We start from the raw sequence: 23,124 nt of genomic DNA on the forward strand, positions 1-23,124 counted from the left end.
GGATGAAAAGGGCAGTTGGGGACGTTTGAGGTGCTTAGGTGACATGCGTAAGGGAAGACAAGAGGAGGGGATTTTGTTGTGTAAGAAGGGGAGATTATATAAAGTTAGAGGTAAAGAGTGTAGGGGGATAGAGGGAAGGGGGACTGTTATGTACGGAGGGGAGAATATAAAGTTAGAGGTAAAGAGTGTAGGGGGATAGGGGGAAGGGGTACTGTTATGTAAGGGAGAATATAAAGTTAGAGGTACAGAGTGTTAAAGGGAGATGTTTGTTAATTAAAGTGGTAATGGGGAACTATAATGTCTTGCTAATCCTCTACATTTCACCTTTCTCATAACGGCAATATCCGAACAATCCCACACAGCCAATTATCAGGGAAAAAAAGGGTCAGACAAGTCTTTCCTATTTCACTATTCTCATGACGGCAATTTTCGTACATTCCCACACAGTCAAGTTATCATTTTACTCCTACATGTGTTAAGCTCCGTTTCCCACCACAATCAGGATACCTCCCTTCCCCTCACTCAGCGCCGTGACCTACTCGTGTTCTGAGCACTAGTTGTCTTGGTAACGGAATTCCCTCGTGTTTTTTATCCTCTTTTTTTATCCAGATTATCCTTTTTTTCTTTTACATCATCTTTCTTGTCTCCGTTTTTAATATGCTGGTACTTAATTGACTCTGTGCATGTGATTACCGTTCCCGGAGACCCCCTTCCCCAGCCGCCCACTCGTGTCCTAAGCCCCAGTTGTTCCTCTAAAGGCATTTCCTCAGCGGGGTACGGCATGTCCGGCTCCTCTGTGTTACTCGTGGCAGGAATAACAGGGAGTGTCCGGCCCGATCGATGGATGGAAGGCAGTCACGCGATTTTTAACTTAGTACGGTCCCGAGGCTTCTTTCTGGTTGCATGAGGGGAGGAAGCGTTTTTGTATTTTATCTTTACTCCTTTAGTTCCCTCAGTGCTGACGCGAGGCTTTGCAATAGAGGCGATTTCTCTCTTACAAAGTTTCGGCGACGCAAGCGAACATAACAGCACACATAAACTGGGAAGGGGGAAAGGCACTGGAAGATTCACAAGGGTGGCGGCAATGACGGGAACAGTCCACGCAATTCTCAGCACCATACAAGACCTCACCTTACCTTACCTAGCCCATCAAACTCTCTAAACCAAGTCACTACCACCACATTTTATACCAAGTGTGTTTACAAGTATTCTGAGCCACGCATTGGAAAGGTTAACGCGCGAAGGTACCAATGCTTACTACCCGAATGTTATCTTTATGTTGGTTCCCAAGTGTTCGATATAAAAGGGGGCACTAAACTCTCTCAACCAAGTCACTACCACCACATTTTATACCAAATATGTTTACAAGTATTCTGAGCCACGTATTGGGAAGGTTAAAACGCGATGGTACCAATGCTTACTACCCAAATATTATCTTTAAGTTGGTTCCTAAGTGTTCGATATAAAAGTGGCGTCAACCTCTCTAAACCACGTTACTACCACCATCAAGAAGCTATTGTTAGGGGAGGAAAAATGACTCCCAGCATTAGAGAGGTGGAAATCATTAATCTCGTAAATATAAAAGAGAATGGTGCGCGGATCACCTGTTGCTCTGATTCATAACACTCCGGCAGTTTTTAAAAAAGTGTTTGCTCAGTGAGGGCAAGGGAAATATATGAGAGTAATGAATTGGAACTGTATAACGGTCGACACAAACCATGCAGCCCTTTGATGAGAACGCCGATGTAATATTCGATGTACAATATTTCACTGGATAAATTAATCTGGTTAAAGTTATTCTCACTTCATCTAACCTGACCTAACCTAATACCACCAACGTTACCTAGCCTTACGTTACCTAACCTGACCTAACCTAACCTAACCTAATACCACCAACATTACCTAGCCTTACGTTACCTAACCTCACCTAACCTAATACCACCAACATTACCTAGCCTTACGTTACCTAACCTTACCTAACCTCACCTAACCTAATACCACCAACATTACCTAGCCTTACGTTACCTAACCTTACCTAACCTCACCTAACCTAATACCACCAACATTACCTAGCCTTACGTTACCTAACCTTACCTAGCCTCATCTAACCTAATACCACCAACATTACCCAGCCTTACGTTACCTAACCTGACCTAACCTCATCTAACCTAATACCACCAACATTACCTACCCTTACGTTACCTAACCTTACCTAGCCTCACCTAACCTAATACCACCAACATTACCTACCCTTACGTTACCTAACCTTACCTAACCTCACCTAACCTAATACCACCAACGTTACCTACCCTTACGTTACCTAACCTGACCTAACCTAATCTAACTTAACCCTGGGACAAATATGACCTCCTTACCTATCTCAACAACCTAACTTGACCTGACTTACCTAACCTGCCTTACCTAACCTAACTTAACCTAGTACAAATATGACTTCCTTACCTAGCCACACCATATCTAACCCAACCTTACCTAACCTATTTTAAATTAGGACAAATGACTCCCTTACTTAGCCTTTCCTCGTCTAACCTAAGCTAACTTAACCTATCCTAACAAACTATGACAAATATAACTCCTTACCAAGCCTCATCGTACCTTATCTAACCAAACCCTAACCTAAACTAACAAGGAAAAATCATGTCTCAATGCAACGCAGCCTGATTCTACACTTGAACTCTACACGACCTTTGGGAGGAAGAGAGAAAGTCCAGGACCCAGCAATGTTACCACCTGGGGCCCGGAGGGAACGAGATGCATATTTGCTGACAACGCGCTGCCGCCTCAGAATGGAGCTGTTGTGGGGGAGGGCAGGAAAAATATATTGTGATAGTGGTGGTGGTGGTGATGGTGGTGGTGGTGATAGTGGTCGTGGTGGTGATGATGGTGGTGGTGGTGGTAGTAGTGAAAGGTGTAGAAAGAAAGTTGTGTGAATGTTGTTTGTTTGTTTTTTCGTTGAATTAATCGCTTTTTTTTTTTCTTGTCACTGTTGTTGTTGTTAATTTTGATATTTCTGTCGGTGATGTTGATGCATTTATTTTAACAGTTATTACTTTTTAATGTTGCTTATACTGTAGAAGAGCAGTGAGTAATGGCGATGTTATTAGTGGCGGATATTAAAGATGAAGGATATAATATTCTCTCTCTCTCTCTCTCTCTCTCTCTCTCTCTCTCTCTCTCTCTCTCTCTCTCTCTCTCTCTCTCTCTCTCTCTCTCTCTCTCTCTCTCTCTCTCTTACTCTCTTAGTCTCTCTCTCCTCCACAAGGCTTCCGTCGTGGCCCAATAAATAAGGTTGTCTCGCAGTAGATGGTTCCTGGGGCTTCGGGAATGACATGCTCGCGGCCCATAAATACTTTTGTCGACGCCATAAACTATACGACCAGGTACACAAGAATGGTAGGAGTGGTGATGTTGGTGGTGGTGGTTATGATGGGGCTGGTGGTAGTGGTGGTGGTGGAGGTGGGGGTTATTGTGGTGGTAGTAGTAGCAGTAGTAGTAGTAGTAGTAGTAGTAGTAGTAGAAACAGTAGTAGTAGTGGTTGTAGCATTAGTAGTTGTATAGTGGTAGTTGCAGAAATAGTAGTAGTAGTAGTAGTAGTAGTAGTAGTAGTAGTAGTAGTAGTAGTAGTAGTAGTAGTAGTAGAAACAGTAGTAGTAGTGGTTGTAACAGTAGTAGTTGTATAGTGATAGTTGCAGAAATAGTAGTAGTAGTAGTAGTAGCAGATGTAGTAGTAGTAGTAGTAGTACTAGTAGTAGTAGTAGTAGTAGTAGTAGTAGTTGTTGTAGTAGTAGTAGTAGCAGCACCCGAAGTAGTAGTAGCGGTTGTAATGGCGTGAACGAGCCGGACACGAGAATCAGGGATACACGAATACAGTTTGACGGCCTTGATTCAATTTTCCGCCCGTCATTTCTCGCCGTGACGGTTTTAAGGCCAATAACGCCGCATCCGAGGACCCTGGCGAGCACCGGCCGTCCTGTTACTCCACTCCGGCCTCGTACGGACTCACGGCTTTACTCTCCACACCATTACTTTGCTCCTGGTGCGGCGACGAACGAACGTACTCGAGGATTCTGTGTTCTCAATGGTTTTGTTTCTGGTAAGGTGGTTAAAAATATATATGCAAAGAGGTTTCCATTAACACAACGTCCCGTGCGCCATAGTTAATCATCAACTGAACGGCATGTCTTTTTCGGCCTCATATAGACTCGAGACTTCAAGCTGGAGAAATGCACGGAAGGAGAGGAGAGGGGAAGAAGACGGAAGAGGAAGAAGGACGCAAGTCGGTATTAGCAAGAGAGAAGTTAAATAAAAAGCTACACATCAATAGTTTGCTCAAGGATTGTCTGTTTTCACTGGGTTTTATTTCTGCTAAGGCGATTAAATGTTTCTCAGTTGCTACAGTTCCATTAACAACGCAGTTTATAGTAGAATCCACTGTTAATCTTCAACTCAAATGTATGTATTACTCGCATTTCCTGAACTCTTCTCCATGTATCAGAGGGCATGCGGAGTGTCTTAAGAGTAAGGTTCGATAAAAACGCCGCGTATAGTGTTTTCCTTCCGAACACATCTCCGGGCGTCCAGGGAAATCTTAAAGTGTAAAGGCTCGATAAAAATGACTTGAATAGACATTTAGGGAAGAATATATGATACAGATAAACTAACCCTCTGAGGAGCAATGCCTCTTTCCCGCCCTCTCCTTTCCCAACGTGTAAACAAAACATGCTGGTCGTCCTTAGAGGAAACTTTCGATAAAAAATGACAAGTGTAGTGTTTTAGAGAGGAGAATTCGACGCAGAGGAACTAACACTCTAAAGAAACAATGTATCTTCATATCTCATCTCTTACTAAATCAGCTTCCTCGAGGCTGGGCGTTCTGTACCGTCTCCGCCAGTTCTTCTCCCCCGCACAGTTGCTATCCATTTACAGGAGTCTTGTCCGCCCTCGTATGGAGTATGCATCTCATGTGTGGGGGGCTCCACTCACACAGCTCTCCTTGACAGGGTGAAGTCAAAGACTCTCCGTCTCATTAGCTCTCCTCCTCATACTGATATTCTTCTACCTCTCAAATCCCGCCGCCATGTTGCCTCTCTTTCTATCTTCTATCGATATTTTCATGCTGACTGCTCTTCTGAACTTGCTAACTGCATGCCTCCCCTCCTCCCGCGGCCCCGCTGTACACGACTTTCTACTCATGCTCATCCCTATACTCTCCAAACCCCTTATGCAAGAGTTAACCAGCATCTTCACGCTTTCATCCCTCACGCTGGTAAACTTTGGAACAATCTTCCTTCATCTGTATTTCCGCCTGCCTACGACTTGAACTCTTCCCGAAATTGACCTCTCTTTTTGGACACTCCTTTGACTTCTATTCAGGAGCAGTAAGAAACGGGCCTTTTTTTTTTTTTCTTTACGCCCTTGAACTGTCTCCTTAGCTGTAAAAAAAAAAATCTTTCCCTTCTTCCTTTTCCACTGTATAAACAAAACATGCTGAGCGTCTCGAGAGGAAACCGTCAATGAAAAATATTACAAGTGTAGTCTTTTGGAGAAGAGAATTCGACGCAGAGAGTCTAAAACACAAAATAACAGTGCCCCTTTCCCTCCTTCCTTTTCCAACGAATGAACAAAGCAGGCTGATAGTCTCGAGAGGAGAGCTTAGATGAAAACAACAAATATAGCCTTTAGAGAAGAGAATTTACCACAGAATATATAACCCTCAAAGGAATAGTATATCTTCCTCGCTTATTCCCAAGTATAAATAAACAGTGTCCCATTGTACCTATTCTGTCCCAACGTATAAACAAAACATGCTGAGCGTCTCGAGAGGAAAGCTTCAATAAAAACTACCATGCCTATTGTCTTATACACCTTTGAGCGAAGAGAAGTTCCCACCGAGTAACTAATCCTCAGGGGGGAACGATGCGTGTTACTCTCTCTCTCTCTCTCTCCTTCGCCTTTTCCAACGCATAAACCTTTGATAAAAAAAAAAACCGCCATATAGTCTGTTTTAGAGGAGAGAATTTCCCAGAGTAACTAATCCTCAGGGAACGGTAAGTGTTTTCTCTCTCTCTCCCCTACTCCTCTTCCAACCAATAAATAAAGCATGGTAAGTGACTTCAGAGGAAACCATCAATAAAAACGCCATATAGTCTATTTTAGAGGAGACAATTTCCTGCAGAGAAACTAAACCTCAAAGAACGAGTGTCTCTTCCTCCCTCTCCAATTCCAATGTATCTACGAACATGGCGAGCATCTCAAGAGGAAACCTTCAATTAAAAACGCCACATAGTCTTTTAAGAGGAGAATTTCCCGCGGAGTAACCAATCCTCAGGGACCAGTACGTGTTACTCGCTCTCCTTCGCCTTTTCCAACGTATAAACAAAACATGCTGAGCGTCTCAAGAGGAAAACTTCAATAAAAAGCACCATATATAGTCCTTTAGCGAAGAGAATTTCCCGCGGAGTAACCAATCCTCAGGGACCGGTACGTGTTACTCTCTCTTCCCCTCCCCAACATTCCCATCGTGCAAACACTCAGTGCGTCTCGAGGGAAAGGAGTGGCCATTACCATCTTCCGCTAACAGCCTCAAAACTCTCGCTCCAGTTATTTTTAGGAGTTCCAAACGGGCCCTGAAGGCCCGTTCCGCTAAGCCGTGTTAAGCTTAGCTCAGCCCGGCTCGGTTAAACAAGAGTAACGCCCGCCGCTCCGTCCCCCCCCCCCCCCTCCCATCCTTCCCCGCCCTGTTTTTCTTGTTTGTTGCTATTGCTGCTGTTGTTGTGGTTGTTGCAATGTTGTTGTTGTTATTATTAGTTGTATTATTATTTTACTTTTATCACTATTATTATTACAGAAAATATCAAAAAACGCTTTCTTTCCAGCTATAAAACTTTCGACAGAACAAAATCTAATAAAAGTCACTTGCTCTTTGTAACCAAGCACACACACACACACACACACACACACACACACACACACACACACACACACACACACACACACACACACACACACACACACACACACACACACACACACACACACACACACACACACACACACACGCACACACACACACACACACACACACACACACACACACACACACACACACACACACTCTCTGACGACTTTCACCTCCTCGGCCGGCGCTCGCATGAATCCTGCAGCAAAGAAGTGTCGTGTTAGCAGAGTAGGTCACCAGGTTGGTGAATTGAGGGTTTCCTGCTAGTATAGTGTCTCCCTTCCCTTCCTCTTTTCTCTCTCTCTCTCTCTCTCTCTCTCTCTCTCTCTCTCTCTCTCTCTCTCTCTCTCTCTCTCTCTTCTCTCTCTCTCTCTCTCTCTCTCCTCTCTCTCCTCTCTCTCTCTCTCTCTCTCTCTCTCTCTCTCTCTCTCTCTCGGTGCTTTTGTCCACGGAAGAAAAGGACTCTCTCTCTCTCTCTCTCTCTATCTCTCTCTCTCTCTCTCTCTCTCTCTCTCTCTCTCTCTCTCTCTCTCTCTCTCTCTCTCTCTCTCTCTCTCTCTCTCTCTCTCTCTCTCTCTCTCTCTCTCTCTCTCTCTCTCTCAAACGCCATACGAATCAATAGCAAGTGAAATAAACTAATATCAAGGCTCAATTCATTCATATTCGGAGTAACATTATGAAAAGTATATATTCGAAACAAAACACGAAAACATAGGCAATACAGTAGCAAATAAAATAAAATATATCAAGGGTCTTCATTCCCATTCGACGTGCCTTTAAGAAAAAAATATATATAGTCGCCAAAGCCTCTAATGAGATGGATAAGGTTACCGCTGTCCGCCAAACATCCTTCCGGCGCAGTGGACCAGGATACGTAAAAAAGAAATCGAGGTGTTATTTCTGTATTTGGAAATGTATGGTAAAACATTTTCTACTGTGGAAGGACACGGCACCAGTACCACACACACCTCCCAGGGGTTTGTGTCGCCAAGGGAAATAACAAGATGAGAACAACCGCGTCGACAACTTATATATGCCGTTTATAAAAGTGGTGAATGGAATAAAAGATATAAACACCAGCACCTGACACACTCAAGGGTTCGTGTCGCCAAGGGAAATAACAAGAAGGTGAGAACAAACGCGTCACCACCTTTTATATTTATGCCGTTTAGAGAGGAGATGAGAGGAACGAAAGCTCTGAATAAGTGAAGCCATATCTAAAGGTTGAATACATGGTCCCGCGACGAATCCACGGGTTTGTCACATCACTTACAACAGCAATAAAAGATGAATCACAACGCTGGTTTATATATGCTGTCTATGGAAGTGGTGAGAGGAATTGAATACATAAAAAAGTGAAGCCATTTTTAGAGGGTGAGTATACGGTCCTGCAATAAACTCACTCAATGCAACAATAAATGATGAACCACTGCGCTGGCTGATATGTGCTGTCAGGAATTGGTGAGACGATGAATTTAAGAGGATGAGCCCTTTTTTTACAGGGTGATTGAAAGCTCTCAGCAACACACTAATGGGATTTTTACATTACATAAAGGAAGAGTGAATTATGAACTACGTCGCTAGTTTATCTATACTGATTGGCTGATTTGGTTATAGTATCATGCCGCCGCTTACCTATGCCGTTTATGGGAAAAATGAAAGGGCTGGAAATTATTATAGGATGTTCAGGACATTACACGCGGCCCTCACCGAAGCACCAGCAGCAGCCTTGGCAGCCTCCCATCATCCGACAACCGCCGTCTTAAAATTCTTGGTCCGAACTTCTTGTGGAATCTTGAGGCTCATAACATTTAATAACTGAACATAAAGGCGAGTCCCCGTGACCTTCCACAAGAATGGTAAGAAGAATGAATATAAATTACGTCATCGACATAGCGTGAGGAGTAATTAAAAATAGTGTAATTAACCGTGGAAACCGATTATGGGAGGAAGATTTTTTTCGCTCGCTTCTCTGAATCAATCTTCGGCGTTTTATAGTTCGATCCACCAAATTCCAGAAAACCTCAAAAATGATAAAGGGTATGAATATAAATTAAGGCATTCACATAGCGTAAAAAGTCATCAAAAATAGTGTAATTAACGACAGAAGCCAATTATGAAGAATCGCTTTTTCTTTCTCTCGCTGCTCTGGATCAATTCTTCGGTGTTTCAGGGCTCGCTCAATCGAATTCCAGAAAATAATGCCATTTAAATCCAACTTAAAAAGTAATCAAAAATAGTTTAATTAACCACGGAAGCCGATTATGAAGAGTAGATTTTTTTTCACTCTCTCGTTTTTGGACCAATTCTTTGACGTCTCATACTTCGTTCCACCAAATTCAGGGAAAAAAAACTGCCATTCAACCCGCAAAGAAGGTTTTGAAGAGCAGTTTTTCCACTCAGTTGCCTGCACGAACCACTTCCCCGGCTTCTCAGTGATCGCTACACCGCCTTGACCTTTACCTGTCCGGATCAATTCTTCAGCGTTTCAGGGTTAACTCCACTAAATTCAAGAAAAAAAAATGCCATTCAAACCTCAAGCTGGTTGTGGAGAGCAGTTTTTCCAGTCGGCTGCCCCCACGGACCACTTTCTCGGCTGCTCAGTGATCGCCACGCGTCTTTACCTGTCTGGATCAATCCTTCGGCGTTTCAGGGCTAACGCCACTAAATAGAAGAAAAAAAGCTGCCATCCAAACCCCAAAGCAGTTTTTATTTATTTATTTATTTATTTATTTATTTATTTTTTACGTTGCTGCCTATTGCGCCGGTAGGCATCTTCCCGGTGGGGCCTGATGGTCGGCCCAAGGCTTCTTCCAGGTGGGGCCTGATGGTCGGCCCAGCCCGTTCTGGCGCAGGCGAGTGTTTTTTTTATAGTGGCGCCATCTTGCATTGGCTCATGCTGCCCCCCGGAACTCGTTCTTGATTCGCTTGGACGGCTTCCTCTAGAGTCCGGGTTGATGGGTGGTCTTCAGGACAGCATGTGGGTAGTTTTAAGCCACTCGGCGGTGACCGAAAAATCCGAGGTGGTAGCGTGAGGATTCGAACCCGCGTCGTCCATCACGCGGTGAAAGTGGGCCCAGTACGCTACCAGTTCGGCCACCGCCTACCCGTATGGTTCAGGAGGTTATGGAGAAAGCAGTTTTTCCACTCAGCTGCCTGCATGGACCACTTCCTCGGCCTTTCCATTAGCTGTCAGGATCAATTCTTCGGCGTTTCAGGGTTAACTTTACTAAATTCAAGAAAAAAAATGCCTGTCAGACCGTAAGCTGGTTATGGAGAGAAGTTTTTCCACTCGGCTACCTGCACGGACCCCTTCCTCGTCCTTTCACTGATCGCCACACCGCCTTTAACTTTTCTACGATTCATAATTCGTTCTAGCAAATTCAAGAAAGAAAAAGCTGCCATTCAAACCCCAAAGTTGGTTATGGAGAGCAGTTTTTCCACTCGGCTGCCAGCACAGACTACTTCCTCGGCTTTTCAGCGATCGCCCCACCACCTCCGCCCGCCGCCGCCACTTCATCGCTGTCCCCTGGTTCCTCCCTCCCGCTTAATCGATACCCTCACGGTCGGTGCTTCGAGGAACTCAGCCACCCTCCTACTCGTCATGTAGTGCCTCGCTGCCTCGACAATTGTGCACCCCTTGCCTGACAGAGCCTCAGCTGCGTGGCTATTATATTGAAAGCCACTAAATTTCACAGATGTCAGATTCCCAGAGAGAGAATTCGTGTTCGTGTTTACATTAAGCGAATCCATGGCTCGCATAACGCTGGGAATGTCTCTAAAGTTCACGCAAATATCAGATTCCCGATAGACTACGGCCTTTTCTGTACAGTTAAGGACAGACATACTAATCAAATCAATGGAAAGTCTCTACGGTTCACGCAAATAACAGCTGATAGATAGATACAACGCCTTCCTCCTATTTCGCAGGTCTCACAAGAATATCAGCCTCCAGACAGAATGTGACCTTTCCTGCAAACCTTAATCTTGACACACTTATCCCATGGAGAGCGTTTGAAGGTCACACAAATAACAGCTGCCAGATATGATGCGTTTCTCCTATTTCCCAGATCTGAACATTGCCACGAATATCACCTGGACAGCATCTGAGGGTCACGCAAATATAAGCTTCCAGATATAATGCGTTCCTCTTACCTCGCAAATTTAAACCCTGCCACAATTATCACAGGAACAGCATCGAAGGTTCACACAAATATAAGTTTCTAAATACAATGCGTTCCTCCTATTTTGCAGATCTTAACACAGCCACACACACACATGGATAGCATTTAAAGATCACATAAATAGAAGCTTCTCGACAGAATGCGGCCCTTTTTTACATGCCTTCAAATATAAGCTTGCAGACAGAATACAAACTTTTTTTTCTCAAGCCTAGACACACAAACGCACTAAACACTATGGCTGGTATTCTTCGACGCTTCCACCTCTCACATCAACTATTTTCAAAAGCCAAAAAGGAAGAAAGTTGGAAAGTTTCGTTTAGTCGGCGCAACATCTGTGGTCATATGCCGGAGAGAGACAGAAGGGGAAGGAATTATAGAAGGGAACAGATCACAGGAGACGGGACACAACCCCCGATAAATACCTGGTACCCATTCACTGCTGGGTGGACAGGGGAGTAGGGTATTGGAAAAGCCGCCCAATTTTTTCCACTCCGCCCGGGTATGGACAAAAAGGAGATCAATCTGTTCCTCATGTGTGTTTTTTTTAGGTTCATGGTGCAAAAGAAAGGTCAGACTGCCACCAGGGTCATAAAACTACTGATGGAAATGCCCACAACGCCAACGAAAGCCATGTCAAATACGTGTCCTTGGGAGCCAAGATGTTTAAAAATGTAGCCCAATATTTCACACTATTATATCTGATCCCAAATATCACACATCTACAGTTCACACAAATATATGCTTCGAGACAGAATACTTTTTTTTCGCAAGCCTAAACCCTGTCAGACGCACTAAACACAGCATTTTACACTAATATCAATTTCCAAACAGATTACGATATTAAGTCCCTGCCTGGCATGTGTGTGTGGAAATGCGCTTAGCCAAACCTAACTATGTATAAACCAAGGTCATCATGATTGTGTAGCGAGTGAATTTATCATTAAACTTGACATTGATTTTTTTTCTTTTTTTGTGTGTGTGTTATAGAAAGAGGGTGTTGAGGCCACTTTTTGTTGTTGCTGTTGTTGTTGTTGTTGTTGCTTCATTATAGTCAAGTTCTTTTTCCTCTCCCCCTAAAAACAAAATCATCATACGCTTGAGAATACAGTAAGCTTGAGGATTCTGGCCTTTTTTGTTGCCGTTTTTGTGTTTTTCTTATGCCACTGAGCTGCCTCCGTTGCTGTAATAAAAAAAATAGTAAAATGCGATCCAAAAATGAGTGAATAACAAAACGAAACCGAAAAAACGAATTCACTCAACCTGCCAGAAACAGTTTGCGGCCACATTTTCATTACGCAGCGCGGGAACACGACGACCTGTTTACAAATTACCTGTCAGGTCTAATGCAAAATAAAGCACATTCATCTCGTGCTTCCCAATACAGCATTACTCACACACAAATCTGCCACAAATCACGCCGGCTCGTCCTCCAAGCCGCGACGAGGCCGGAGGAGATGAGCGCCTTGAAAACACATGTAAATAGACGCCGTGGAAATGAGGTGAGTGTCGACATGCAAAGTGAAATAGAGAGGGCGGAAGGCGGGACAGGCAGGCAGCAAGGTAAGCGATGGTTCAAGGCAGACGTTTGACTAAAAGCAAGGAAACTGGAAACTGTCATTGCCTATTCACGTACCTCTTAGTATAAACACACACACACTCTCTCTCTTTCTCTCTATCTACATCTCTATCTATCTAACTTTCTATCTATCTGTCGGTCTATCATCCTTCCAAGCACACAACGTCTCGAAGCACAGTAGACAAGGCAGGTAAGTTGACACCATACACAGACGTTCTGAAAAGACACACACTTTCCCTATCTCTTCATATATTTTCTACCACAACATAACATTTTCCGGTCCCAGATACATTTTACTTTTACTTTAAGCTATATATAAACCTCTCCTGCTCTTACACACACTGTTAACGCAAAATCACATTCCCACATCCTCTATTCCCCCAAAAAACTTCCTTGGCTACAGATACACTCTTCCTTTTACCTCAAACATACATATACCTCTTCTGTCCTCACACACACTCACACTCTGTCCACACAAAAACACCTCCCAGGCCCAACATACACTCTCCCGCCAGCCAAACACATACACAAGTTCCCAGTATCAATACGCACACTTTCTGGCGCCAAAACAAACCTAGCCTTGCCGAACACCTACGCACACAGCCTGGCCAAACACGCAGCATTTTCCTGTCACCAAACACCCAAAGACTGGCTTGACACACAACCTTCATCGGCACCACACGTACGTAAACCTTACCGTACACGACCTTTTTAGTCACCAAATCTACACCTTCCTTAGCCGAACAGAGAACCTCCTTGCTCGTGAACGTAAGCTTCCTACCTCTACACTCTCTTCTGGGGGCTCATCCTACACCCTTACCTTATTCTTTACCTAATATTTACCCTCCCATGGCCTCTCTCTCTCTCTCCCGTATCCTGACTGGAGGGACAAATTACAGCACCCTTACATTCTCCTTACTTTTCCCTGATCTTTTTTTCCTTATACTGATCGAACGCGCAAAGTCCAAGAACCTAAACACTACCTTCCTCGTTCAACCCTAACACTGCCTGCCCTTTATACACCCTTTCTTGCCCTTACCCTCTACTCTTTGCTCTCATCCAATACACAACCGTCTCTGCTGATCGAACACACATCCTGCATGATCCTAAACCACCTTCCTGGGCTCCCAAACTCCGTGCCTGACCCTGCCCTCCCTTGCTTAATCCCACTCTCCTTTGCTTGACTTTCACCCCCTTGCCTTACCCTACCCTCCCTTGCCTGACCCCGCCCTCGCTTTCCTGCCTCCAAACAGACGCACCGGCAGCGGGCCACATGAGATCCGGGCAGCAGGGCGTGGGAACAAACATCACCACCGGCACCCTAATGCACCTGTCTGCCCGTGACGTCACCATGTAAACATACTCGCTTCTGTATTGACAATCCCTTCACTCCCTCCCCTCCCTCCCTTCCCTTGTCTCCTCTGTTCCTTGCTCCTTGCTCCTCCTCCTCCTCCTCCTCCCGGTTGGCCTCGCGTCATGCACCGCCCTCGCACGGCTCACCCACCTCATGTATGCCATCTACGTAGATTAAGACAAAAAGGAGTGGTAATCGTATTGAGACCAGAGAAAGTCTTATAAATGGAGTCTCCGTACCAGCTCATCCACCTCATTCCCTTTAGCCTGACACCCCGCGGCTCAAAGCAAAAAGGAAGTGAGAATCGTATCAAGACCAAAACATAAAAAGGGAGTTATAATCGTCTTTGGAACAGAAAACAGAAAATAGCTTTATAAATGGAGCTTCCTTACCAGCTCAGCCAACTCATTTCCTTAAGCCCGAAACCCAGCAACTCAAAACAAAAAGGAAGTGATAATCCCCTTAAGGACAAAAAATAGAGAGTAATATAATCGTCCAGGAAAAGCTTTATAAATGAACCATCATCATCCTCCATCTCATTCCCTTTAGCCCGGAACCCAACAGCTCGAAACAAAGAGGAAGTGGTAATCGCCTTAAGGCCAAAATAAAGTCTCATAAACGAACCGCCCGGGCGCGGATCATCAGATGCGTCCTCTAATTTGAGTCCCAGTGGCTTAAGGCAAAAAAAAAAAGGGGGGGGGGGGGGGATAATCGCCTTGCCCCCAAAAAGTCTCCTAAAGTCGTTTCTTCTTGCATTAGTGTTGGATAGTATTAATTTTTCCAGGAACTTCTGCAGTCGTAATGCATTGGCTGATTTACGATGTGACATAACTTTATTACTTATGAAACGAATGAATTTTTAAGTCATTCCGCGATGGTATCCATTTACTCCGAAAAGAGAAACAGATATTTGCTCTTACAAGGACATTACCTTTTGTTGTCTGGAGGTATCTCTACACAGTTTTCTTTGATAAAATATTTACCGAATATCAATATGACATAGCCATTCCATTTCGGGAATACGAGAAAATGGAAACAGTTATTCAAGCCTTGCCCGGCGAATATAATTTACAGAGCGGCGTGGCTCGCGGGGCCACGCGGGGCCGACATGCCCTAAATATTAAGAAAAATACGGACTCTCAGTGCTGCTCGTATTTTCATGCTTCCAATATCCCGCGGAGTTTAATGCTTCTTTATATAGTGGCCCGGCGCTGGCCCGCGACGCCCTAGGTCCTTCTGGCCGCCTGTTAGCGCCGCGCACTGTGGCGACTTAGTGACACTTCAGGAAACATTACGAGATTTTAATATCCTGTGGCGGCGCGGAGGCTGCGGCGCCTTCTGAACATGTGGTGATTGCACCAATAAAGTTGCCTAAGGTGCCCATTCCCACACCGTTCCCTGGAAATTATTTTCCCTCCTAAATTCTTTGTCCCCTCCAAGTGATGGTGACAGCGGGTTTCTTAACTTGGCATAGTTAATGCTCTTCACGGCGCGAGGCGGAGAGAACGCCACGGCGACGACAGGCAAGCGTGGGCGCCGCGGCAGACACGGCGGCAGGCACGGCGATGGGCTGAGAGGCAACGTGTGCCTTGGTGCTGGGACCCTTGGTGTTCCCCAAGGTGTGTGTTGCAAACGCACACATTCATTCATACATACATACATACATACATACATACATACATACATGCATGCATACATACACACATTGAGTCGGATCAGGACGCTAGTATTCTCCAGGGTGAACTAAACAGATTGTATGACTGGGCGGATAAATGGCAGATGGAGTTCAATGTAGGGAAGTGCAGTATTCTGAGTGTAGGTAGGAACAACCCATCACATAACTATTGCTTAAATGACACTCTCATAAGCAGGTCTGGGTGCGAGAGGGATTTAGGGGTCTTAGTGAGCTCTGATCTCCATCCAAGGGCACAATGCATTCAAGCTAGAAATCGAGCAAATAGGGTACTGGGATTTATTTCAAGGAGCGAAAGCAACAGAAGCGCCGAAATCTTCCTCAAACTATATTTAGCATTAGTTAGACCTCATCTTGACTATGAGGTTCAGTTCTGGTCACCTTACTATAGAATGGATATCAAAATGTTAGAATCGGTGCAGAGGAGGATGACTAAGATGATTCAGGGGTTGAGAAACTTGCCATACGAGGAAAGACTCAAACAGTTAAACTTGCATTCTCTAGAAAGGCGAAGGGTGCGTGGAGACATGATCGAGGTTTATAAATGGATGAAGGGCTTTAATAAGGGAGACATTCATAAGGTTTTGTTGGTAAGAGAACCGGGTAGGACACGAAGTAATGGGTTTAAACTGGATAAATTCAGATTCAACAGGGACATAGGCAAAAATTGGTTTACAAACAGGGTGGTGGATGAGTGGAATAGGCTTAGCAGTCATGTGGTGAGTGCCAATACAATTGTCACATTCAAAAATAGATTAGATAAATTCATGGACAGCGATATTAGGTGGGGTTAGATACACGGGAGCTACACGGGAGCTTAGGTTCAGAGGAGCTGCCTCGTACAGGCCTACCGGCCTCTTGCAGACTCCTATGTTCTTATGTTCTTATGTTCTTATACATACATACATACATACATACATACACACACAAATGCATACATTGCACATTATTTTCCGCAGAGAACTTTTCGCGCCTCTCTTACAGCGTGTTTTCCTCCCCGGCTTAATGTTGTCCCGCACAAATCATCAAAAGCGAGTAAGCGCGAAAGAAAGAATGAGTTTGTAGAAATTAAAGCCAGACTCCGGCGCGAGGTGTTAATGACTCGCGCGGCGCGGCGCCCAGACACAGAGAATAACGAGACTGTAAACTCATAATTACTCGCCGCGCCTCCCGCTACAGACTTTCAATAGCAGGATAAAAGGAAGCGCCGGGAGATGCCGCGTCCTTCACGCATGATTACAGGCCCTCGAGGGGCCGCCTTTTGCCTCCGTGCCGCGGGGTTCAGCGAGTTTCCGCCGCGTTCTCTTCCCTTCCTTGCTTCTCGGATGCCCTCCTTCCCCTTGCCCCCCGCCCTCCCCTCGTGCTCGCTTGCTTTCACTCTGACCTGTTCTCTCGCTCCTTCTCCGCCGCTCCCTCCAGGCCAGACATTCATTATGAAGAGCTGCTGCCTGCGTTTTATCTTTTAATATCGTCGTTCCCTCCGCTTTACTCATTCATTATCCAAGGTTTTCTCACCAGGGTTTTCATGTTGCCCGAGGAGCTTGAGGATGAAAAGTCCTCATTCACTGCACAGGAACCTTCTTTCTCTGGTCCGTTTCTTTGTTTATTATTTTTATCGTCACGCCACTAATTCCCTGTTGCCTTTGTGGAATAAATAGAGAATTACGCCGGTCGGAAACGCTTCCTCTCCTCCAGCAACATCATCGACAGCATCAGTTATCATTCTGGCATGGCACGGTTTCCTCTTATCTGTTTCTTTATCATTTTTCTTTTCACATCACCAATTCTTTGCTGCTCATGTAGATTAAATATGGCATATCGCTGGTCAGAATGCTACCTCTCCTCCTTCATCTTAGTCATTTACAGCATCAGTGAGCATCTCCGTCACGACAGTCATTAGTATTGCAAGTTCATGTTTAGTGATGCCAAGTAGCCAAGCACCTTTAAGGCAACATATCAAACGAGGTCCCCACGCTGGCACGTCCCTTTGCAGGAGTCTGAGGTGCATGCAAGAGACGAAATATGAGCATCGCAGAAACACGTGAGAGTTAGGGACCGTAAAATAAAGTGTTGGATGGCTATAATAATCAAGGTGGCAAGTCACAACGAGGTCCTCATGCCGACACGCCCCTTTGTAGTAGAACGAGTAACGTGAAGAACCCCCTTGGATACCTGGGAAACACTTGAGTTGGAGGAACGTTAAAGAGTATTGACTGACTAGTAATGAAGGCGAGAGATCTTATTGAGGTCATTACACCGCCACGCCCCTTTGTAGTAGAGCGAGTAACATGAAGAACCCCTTGGATACCTCGGAAACACTTGAGTTGGAGGAACGTTAAAGAGTATTGACTGACTAGTAATGAAGGCGAGAGATCTTATTGAGGTCATTACACCGCCACGCCCCTTTGTAGTAGAACGAGTAACATGAAGAAACCCCTTGGATACCTCGGAAGCACTTGAGTTGGAGGAACGTTAAAGAGTATTGACTGACTAGTAATGAAGGCGAGAGATCTTATTGAGGTCATTACACCGCCACGCCCCTTTGTAGTAGAACGAGTAACGCGCAGGAGAGGAAACTTGGACTTCACAGAATCACTTGAGATTAAAGAGATCATAAAAGAAGGTACATAATGACGTTGATTGACATGTAAACCAAAGGCTCGTGACTGAACTAAAGATGCATTATTAGTATCATTAGACGGAACGTGAGGAATGTAGTGGCTGACTCATTAGGACGTGAACCAAACAATTGACTAACTTAAAGACACGTTAAAAATGAATCATCCCCGACGCATCTCTTCATTCTTCCCCGATAGAAACAATGGTAAGAGTAGTTCAATTAGTGCTTTATTTTACGTTAAAGGAAGCAGCTCAAGGGCAAAAAAACAAATAATTGAGAGAAAAAAAGCCCGCTAATCACTGCCCCTATAAAAAAAAGAGTGTATAGATGAGTGACCAAAAGAGAGGTCGATTTCAGATGGTGTTTCTTCATAGAGTTTAGTGAGTGCGTTGTGAGGTCTCCAGATTGGCGAAGATAAGTCAAAACGCAAACTACTTACATCTGATACTTATTTACACTTGAGAGTCACCTAAAGTAAGCGGAGTGGTGGTGAGTCAGACGCGGGAATATAAAAAGCTGCTGGCGACGGGATCAGGGAGGGAACGAGGGCAAAAAATGAAAAGAAAAAAATAACCGGAGAAATGCACGGAAGCGGAGGAGAGGGGAGGAAGACGGAGGAGGTAAAAGAACGTAAGTCGGTATTAGCATGAGAAAAGTTAGGTCACTCGACTAGCTGGCATAAATTTTAATCCCTTGCGTTTTATGGTGACGGTATGTTGCCTTGGGAATTATGTCTCGAGAAGCTTCCAGTGCTCCGGCGGGATTTGAACAGCTAAGCGTTAGATTTAGTGAGTCAGCGAGGAGACGACGGCGGGTAGCAAATTTCCAGTCTCTCTCTCTCTTTTTTTTTTTTTTTTTTCAGCTAAAGAAACAGCTCAAGGGCAACAAAAAAAAGGGGTGAAAAAAAAAGTCCGCTAATCGCTGTTCCTACAGAGACAAAAGTTATGAGCGGCCAAAAGAGAGATCAATTTCGGGAGGAGAGGTCTCTTGATACACTCCTCTTGAAAGAATTTAAGTCAAAGGCAGGAGGAAACATAGACGGAGGAAGGCTATTCCAAAGTCTATCAGTGTAAGGGATGAAATAATGAAGATGCTGGTTAACTCTTTTATAAGGGGTTTGGACAGTATAGGGATGAGCATGAATAGAAAGTGGTATGTGGTTCCCAAGTTAAGTCGCTCGGCTCTAGCTTCGAAACTAACCATGGGGCGTTCTGCAAAACACTCTCGCTGTAATTCCCACTTAAAATTACCCGTCGTAACCATAATCTAACCTTACCTAACCTAACCTAACCTAACCTAACCTAATGCACCCTGCCCTATTCACATACCTATAAACTAGCCTTACCTATGTAAACCTCACCTCACCTAACACAACCTGCCCCACATACAAGGAGAGAGATAGGGAATACGCCGGCGGAGAGCTGTTTGTTGTGATGGGGCTCAACGACGTGAAGTTTGGAAAGGTATATATAGCGTGACAGCGACCTTTGTTACGCGGGAAAAAGGCAAAGTAAGAGGGAAAAATGATTTGTGTGGCGAGGAAAGGACTTTTATCGCAACACAGTGAGGCTTCGCGGAAATCACGGCATTGAAAGAGGCAGTCAGTCAGTCCTCCTGGAAGGCTTAGTTAGAGGACGCAGACAGCCCCCCCCCCACCCCCCACCCCCCCCACACACATAGCTGGCATACTTAGGATTTTGCTTGGTCAGGTAAAGGTAAGGTTGGGGGCATACGGTAAAGCTACGCGTGGCCTTGGTGCTCATCTCCGTTACACTGGCCCTTGAAATTGTGGCTTGTTCAGGATAACGTCTTGTTATTTCTTACATGTAGAAAAGAAAGGTAGTGAATGGGTAGTTATTAGTGGTATTTTTAGTACGGTGGCGACTTAAAAGAAACGGGAAACTAAGTGGATAGAAACTGTCACGGAGGGTTTAGGAAATGACAGTAACTTAACCCGGTAGCAGCGACGGGCCAAATTTGTGGCTTTACCGTGTAGCAGCGACGGGCCAAATTTGTGCCATGATTTAAACCCAAAAAAATAGATGATACATAATCTGATCACAAATGCTTTGATATATATTATGAAATGGTTTGTGTGAGGGGTAGTTTTTTCTCATTTTTCTCGCTTGGAGGGACGATTAAGAAACACCCGTATTGCTAAACATCTCGGCACCTCAGTTCGCTTGTTTGAAAAGTCTCTCGTGTTTATATGTATGAAAGGAATGGTATGTTAATAAGGTAGGTTGCGTTAGGTTAGGTTAGGTTAGGTTAACTTAGGTAGGGTTAAAATTATGGTTACGACAGGTAGTTTTGAGTGGGAATTACAGCGATAGTGTTTTGCTGGGATTTTCATGGACTGTCTGGTGATCCTTGTGATAGTTTTACCCGACTTCTGCATCTTGAAAGGAGAAATCACCCACGGAAACCCGATTAATCTTCTCTGTGGCCTTGGGAGACAATCGCCAGAGGGGAAAAGAGGGGTGTGGTGAGAGAAATTGATGTGGATGGAAATGGTGGAAGAAAGAGGTGGAAGAGTATGGGTGAGGGAAGAGCAATGCATGTTGGTGGAAATGGAGGGAGTGTGTGGAGAACAGAGAAGGGAAAGGAGGGTGGAGTTGAGAGGAATTAATGTGGGAGCCCGATACGCTGAAGAATATGAACCTTAAAGTCTTGTCTGTCTGGTCCTCGTTCCCGCCCGCCAATGCCTTCCCGGACGATGGTTGCCTGCTGTCTACTTTCCTCGATATCCAATAGTGAGGAGCCAGAATTTTTCCCGCACTCTCCTTGACACAAAGCCGCGAGGGAAACAAACGAGGCGATAAATAAGGCGCCTTCAGTATCTCGGCCGGGCAGTAAACCATTTCTTTTTTCCTTCAAGGCTCGGATTTAAGTCTCCTGCATTGACGGATCTAAAACTAAGAGACTTATCCCTCGGTTAAGACTGTTTGCTTCTCCTTCAGTTTTCTTTGTTTGTGAATTGCTCTGAGACAAGTGAATGTTAAATGAAAAGGTAAACTGTCATAACTATTTGTATATATGAACGAAACACTAAACGGCTCACTTCTACGTTTTTGTTTGTTTTTTGTCTACGAACGTTCTTAAATCAATTGAAGGATGAAATATTTGTTGTTGATTTGTAAGTAAACTGCGGCCAAGACTGTTTACATAGCGGATGAAAAATTAAACGGCTTCTCCCTCCTTCTTTTCCTGTGTGTGTATTTCTGCTATGTCATATAAACAAATTAAGCCTAAATTATTTCCTGATGACTCGTCGGTAAACTGCCCCAACTTTACTTATACGTACTAAAAACTATATACTAGCTTGTCCCTCCTATTTTTGTATATGTTTCGGCAACTTCATTAAAAACAAGCCCAAATTAACAGTGCTGACCCGCCCTAACTGGTTGCATATACGGACGAAAAACTAAATATCTTGTCCCTCCTGCTTTTTCTGTGTGTTTCTGCAAATTTATAAAACAAATGAAGCCTAAAGTATACCAGTGCTGAGTGTTTGCTAATCTACGCCCGGTGACCTCAGACAAAAGATTCGAACCCGGAAGTCGATGTTCATTACTTGCCAGCGCTTTATAATCGTTCTCTGCACCACCTTCTCTATACTCTTTCCCGCGTTTCCCTCTCTTTCGCGCTCTCCCCCTGTAATGGCTCCATCGATTCTACCATTTACGATAACTGCCCAGGAATATGTACTTTTCTTTACTGTTGCACTGGTCTGGGTTTTCCGTACTAGGTTAAACGATAAAAAATGGAACTATTGAAGATTTGATCACTCGTATTTTGAGGGTAAACCGGAGTAATGGAAAGTGGAGTTATTGAAGATTCTCCTATTTACGATAACTGACCTGGAATATGCAATTTGCTTTACTGTCTCACTGAAGTCTGGGTTTTACTCGTACAAAGTGTAAGGATGAAAAATGAAACTATTGAAGATTTGACCATTCGTTTTGTGGGGGAGGAACCGGTAACAAAGAGGAGCAGCGTTTGATGAAATTATCGTTCATTGTTCAGCCTTTGTTCTGCCTCCTTCACGGTAAAATAGATAAATAATAGCCTAATATGACAGTCCTGGGGAACGATTAAAATCCAGGCTGTCTGTAACCTACCCAGCACGAGGATATGTCACCGTGCCAGCCGAGACAAGACAACGCAATACACGAGCGGGAAAAAGGACCCAGAAAAAGTATCGAAGTACAAAACCCTGAGGAAGTTCTACCATTCATCAGCGACACCAGAAGACAGCAAGAAAGATAAAAGATGCCACGCCATTAATCTGGATCCCAAAGACTTGCTGTTCCTGAAGGAAAACATATATAAAAGAGAGAACCCAGGAACACTTTGCTGGCGTGGACGTGACAAAGAAAAGTGAGAAGAAATATTTGTAGTGTTGAAAGAAACTAGATAAATAATAGATAATGTGAAGTATAGCAATAATATAGGAAACGAGGTAAGACAGTTTATCAGGAAGAACGTAATGAAAACTTCGTCTTGAGAACAATGAAACAAGAAGACAGAAACGTATTATAGTAGATGAAAAAGAGTGTTATATAAGGAGGACTGAGAAACACTTTGCCAGAAAACCGAAATTATGAAAATATATCCATCAAAAAAGGGGAAATATAAAAAAAAAAAGGAAATAGTTACATCGGGGGAAAAAAACATGAAAAGAAAAAAATACTTGAGCGTAGTAAAAGAAAGAAAGAAAG

At 44.2% G+C, this 23,124-nt stretch overlaps 1 protein-coding gene across 2 annotated transcripts in view; it reads right to left on the bottom strand.

Moving 5' to 3' along the window:
* Positions 1-23,124, bottom strand: part of LOC126996624 (CCN family member 2-like) — a 179,282-nt gene that overhangs the window by 126,726 nt on the left and 29,432 nt on the right. The window lies entirely within an intron of this gene.

This window comes from Eriocheir sinensis, chromosome 10, assembly GCF_024679095.1.
Source record: "Eriocheir sinensis breed Jianghai 21 chromosome 10, ASM2467909v1, whole genome shotgun sequence".
Lineage (NCBI taxonomy): Eukaryota > Metazoa > Arthropoda > Malacostraca > Decapoda > Varunidae > Eriocheir > Eriocheir sinensis.